Raw genomic sequence first — 5,156 nt, 5'->3', positions numbered from 1 at the left:
CATGTGGGATCTTCCCGGACCGGGGCACGAACCCGTGTCCCCTGCATCGGCAGGCGGACTCTCAACTCAACCACTGCGCCACCAGGGAAGCCCTATTTAGTATACTTTTTTTAGAGAGGCACCAAAAATACATTTTGGCTGAATGCAGCTACATGTCACCTGTGTCCCCTGCATTGGCAGGCGGACTCTCAACCACTGCGCCACCAGGGAAGCCCTATTTAGTATACTTTTTTTAGAGAGGCACCAAAAATACATTTTGGCTGAATGCAAAACAGCTACATGTTAGGGACTTCCCTGGCTGTCTAGTGGTTAAGACTCCATGCTTCCACTGCAGGGGGCACGGGTTCGATCCCTGGTTAGGGAACTAAGATCCCATATGCCACATGGCGTGGCTGAAAACAAACAAACAAAAGCCAGCTACATGTTACAAATCAATATTTGGCTGAAGCAGAATATCACTATTATATAATAAACTTCTGAGATACTAGAATCAACATGAAATATAAAAATTAGATAATATTAAAATATTATAATTTTGTTGTTAAAATGTAAGTATTCAGATTTTTAGAGTTTGACATCCCCTTCAGGAGTATTTATTTCTCATCAATGTAAGCTGATAGTTTGCTTCTGGGGTCATTATACTATATGTTTACGACACTAACTTACACCAGTCAGGATAAGCTAGGTTATGCTTAGGAAATAAGCCCTAAGATCCCACAGGCTTAAAATGAGAAAGATTTATTTTTTGTTTGTGCTGCATATCCAACAGGGGTTGGTAGACTGATGGAGACTCCATTTTATCATGCCCAGTTCTCAAAGTGAGGCTCAGGATTTAATGCAGCAGAGAGAGGACTAGAGTGTTTACCACTGGCTGCGAAATGCTATGGCCCAGACATGCACACGTTCCTTCCACTCCAGCTTCATGAGCCAAAACTAGTCAAATAGCTGTTCCTAATTTAAAGGGCAGAAGGAGTGTAATCCTCTGTATACCTAGAAGTAGAGAAGAATATACCTGGAAGTAAACAGTAGTGCCATCTACCACATAAATAGATGCTCTCTTTCATCTGTGGAGGGCAGTGTAACAGAAAATGTTTGGTTAGTGCTGCCATTATGGGATACTGCTAGTATTGATGCCGCCACAAAATTATTAAGCTTTCCTTTCTCTTTAATAGGATCTGACTAAGATAAAGGCTCATGTCTGTTTTTTTTTTTTTGTGGCCGCGCCACACGGCATGTGGGATCTTAGTTCCCCAACCAGGGATCGAACCCGCACCCTCTGCGTGGAAATGCTGAGTCTTAACCATTGGACGGCCAGGGAAGTCCCTCATCTCTATTTTATATCCTCAGCTTGGTGTGGTTGCTGATGATGGTGCAGTTTGGTTGAAGCAGTCACACAGACGGAAGCTTCTAGACCAGGTGAAGAAAATTTTTTTTGAATCTTTTCTGAAAGTATTATCCGCACTTATATTTTTTACTCCAAATATATACATATACACACACACACACACACACACACACACACACACACACACAATATTTGCCTGCAACTGCTGCTTTACACGGTCATGTGAATAAAATTTGTCCTTAAACCTTGGTTCTAAAACTGTGGCAAAGGAGCAATACAATTGGCCTTCAAGAAACCAGTCATCTGGGTTTTTCCATTTATATTTCAGTTTCATTTCATGTACACCAGTCTCAGCATCTTCCTGGAGTAGAATGATAAGAGAATCTTTTCAGCCACGGTCATGTAAGAAACACTGGTACTCTGAAATCATCAGTTTGATTACTTCTTTCTCAGGTTCCAGAAAGCAAAGTATTTTTCTCTTCAAGCAGTTTTAATAAGTTGATACATTGTTTTCATCTAAAAAGCATGTTATTTTCGTTTTGCTCTAGATGGCTTTTAAACACCTAGTAGCTGCTATTCCATCTTGTTTAAACATCTTGTTAGATATATGACAAGGCGATTCAAAAACCTTTGGATGGCCACCGGGACCAGGAGGCGACTGGAGTGTGTCAGCCCCATTTGAGGAGCGCAATGGGGCGGTTCCATGCAGAACGCCATGGGGCCAGTGGTACCAGACCTTGGAGGAGGTGTTCATTGAAGTTCAGGTGTCACCAGGCACTCGCGCTCAGGATATCCAGTGCGGCCCGCAGAGCCGGCATGTGGCGCTGGCCGTGGGTGGCCACGAGATCCTCAAGGGCAAACTCTTTGATTCTACAATAGCTGATGAGGGAACCCATGGACTCTGGAGGGTAGAAAAGTGGTCTGTATTGTTCTTACAAAGAGAGATGCAGCAAATTGTTGGACTTCTATTCTGGAATCTGAGTATGCAGCTGATCCTTGGGTGCAAGACCAAATGCAGAGAAAACTTCCAGAAAGAAAATCCTCATTTTGACTTCAGCGGAGCAGAAATCTCAGGAAACTACACTAAAGGTGGACCAGATTTCTCAAATCTTGAGAAATATCTGTGAACTTGCTGCATTTTGTGGATCCTAGCAACTGTTGCCAGCTTAATCAATGGAACAGATTATGTGGTGGAAGAAAAATGTGGATGCCTACAGTTAACAAATTGCAAAATATATTTAAATATGGTTCTGAAAATTGCATTCAAATATGATTTACATAGGAAACAAATACTGTAGGAACTATTCTATTGATATATGGTAGCTTTTTTTTTGGACTTGTTTTTGCTCAGCATGAACTTTCATATGCTGCGGTTTACTAATTTCATATTTAACCTGTATTTTTTTTTTTTTTGTGGTACGCGGGCCTCTCACTGCTGTGGCCTCTCCCGTTGCGGAGCACAGGCTCCAGACGCGCAGGCTCAGCGGCCATGGCTCACAGGCCCAGCCGCTCCACGGCATGTGGGATCTTCCCGGACCGGGGCGCGAACCCGTGTCCCCTGCATCGGCAGGCGGACTCCCAACCACTGTGCCACCAGGGAAGCCCTAACTTGTATTTTTAATACAAAAAACTTTAGGGTATAGATCATATGAAATGACAGGGTGCCTTCAGGGAAAATTAAGTTTTTCTTTCAATAAGTGTGATGCAGGAATAATGTTCAATAAACTTTTCTAAATAGGAAAAAAAAAAACCTTTGTACATCATGTATTTTTGTCTTTGACTGAAGTATGAGGCAGTGGCCCACTATCTTTCTGCTTATAGACAGTTATAATTGCTTTCGGATTACAGTACTGAAGGTTATATGAACAAAGCACTGTATATGCTTATGATTCCTAAATCACTCTTAGCCTTTACCATGTTTGTTCTGTTATCCATAACAATTGACACATTTTGAATCTGATTTTCCATCCTATAAGCAGTTCTTCAGTCAGAATGCATTATGTTGATAGCTGTGTGAGGGAGGCCTCAACAATCTCTCAACAATTGAACAGAATCAGAGTTGAATTCATTATTAATCTACAATACTGTTAGACTTAAATATGACTTATAGTCATTTTTGCATATCCAAGTGTCTGATGTCCAAGATATAGTGGCACATTTAATACTATTGCCTTTTTGTTCATAGCAGAATACAATTCAGGAAGTTTTTCAATACCATATTTTCTAGAAGGAACTTAACAACTAGGATTTATAGCTTCAGCAAATATGAAAAATCCATCATCTTCAGCTACTGAAAATAGTTCATAGTCTGTAGCAGGAATTGTCAAATTATGGCCTGGGGATCAAATCCAGCCCTCTGCCTGTTTTGTAAATAAAGTTTTATTGGAAAACAGCCATGCTCCTTTGTTTGCATTGCCTTTGGCAGCTTTGCATCACAACAACAGATCTGAGTAGTTGTGACAGAGACCTAACGGCCCACAAAGCCTAAAATATTAACTATCTGGTCCTTAAAGGAAAAAGCATGCTGGTTTGTGGTCTGTAGTGATACTGTCAATAAGATTTTTCTTTAACTTTAGCTTCCCTAGGCATAGAACTATGAGGAATTCTCTACTTTTTTTTTTTTTTTTAAATAAAAATCTTTTATAACCTGGACCGGAGAACGCCGACGAGGGCCCGGCGCCCTGCTGCCCCTCGGGTGCTCCCGGCCGGGGCAGCGGCCGCGGCGGGGCAGAGGCGGCGCAGGCCTGGCCGCCCGGCGCGTTCCTCGGGGCGCGGGTCCCTTCCGCCCGCCGTCCCCCGACAGCGACCCGGGCTCCCCGCCCGGCCTCGCCCGGCCCCTGACCAGCTCTCCGCCGCCTGGCGGTCCCTTGGCGCAACGGGCAGCTACGGCCGCCTGCCCCAGGCCCGCTGTCACCTCCGCCCCTGGCGGGCGGGTCAATCTACTTTTTTTTTTTTTGGCCGCACTGCACAGCCCTGACCAGAGATCGAACCCGCGGCCCCTGCACTGGAAGCACTGAGTCTTAACCACTGCACTGCCAGGGAAGTCCCAGGAATTCTCTTCTTAAAGCCTTCTCATAAAGTCTATTATTTTGGACTTCCAAAGGAAAAGTTGAGGGGAAACTAAATCCCAAATCCCAAGGCGTAAACTAAACATTAAGTACATCCCTGTTATTTAACTCAGCGGGCTCTAAAACTAATCTCTTACTGCTTCTCTGAACATATTTTGATTTCCCTCTTATTTGTAGATAACAGTTCTATAGGGCATATAATTCTAGATGGAAAGTTGTTTTCATTCAGCATTTTGAGAATGTGACTGATTTTCTGGCTTCCATTGCTGCTGTTGAGAAGTCTATTGTTAGTCCAACTGTCACTTCTTTTAGGCAATCTGTCTTCTTTCTACTGATCTGAGTTTGACTTTGGTGTGTCGAGGTGTAGATTTCTTTTGTCTAACTTGCTTGGAATTTGTCATTATATGAATCAGGGTCCAGGCAGGAGAACAAAAGCCCTGCTAGGTACTTCAAAACAGAGAGGATTTGATAAGGGAATTGGCTACACATGTATTGGGAGATTGAAAGAGGAACAAAGGTCAGGTAGCCTGGAGATTAGAAAGCAGAAAATATTAATAGCTAGCACATCCCTAGGGTTCAAGGCACCAAAAGGAGGAGGTTATGTTACCAGAACCTAGGAGGGTGGAGCAGGTGGCCACCATCTCAGGAACAGCTATGCTATTGGGGATGGATGGGTGGCTGTTGCTAAGGGCTTGGGACCAGAAGGAGTAAAAGGAAGAGGAAAAAGAGAGAGAGAGAGAGAG

The 5,156-nt window shown here is 43.4% G+C and overlaps 1 pseudogene; it reads left to right on the top strand.

Moving 5' to 3' along the window:
- The window catches only part of LOC103073890 (nudC domain-containing protein 2-like), a 7,153-nt pseudogene extending 4,681 nt beyond the window's left edge, over positions 1–2,472 (top strand).
- Positions 2,473–5,156: the final 2,684 nt, after the last annotated feature.

This window comes from Lipotes vexillifer, unplaced genomic scaffold (genome assembly GCF_000442215.2).
Source record: "Lipotes vexillifer unplaced genomic scaffold, Lipotes_vexillifer_v1.1 scaffold2993, whole genome shotgun sequence".
Classification (NCBI taxonomy): Eukaryota; Metazoa; Chordata; class Mammalia; order Artiodactyla; family Lipotidae; genus Lipotes; species Lipotes vexillifer.
The sequence above is the reverse complement of the archived record's forward strand: the minus strand, read 5'-3'. Positions and strand labels throughout refer to the sequence as shown.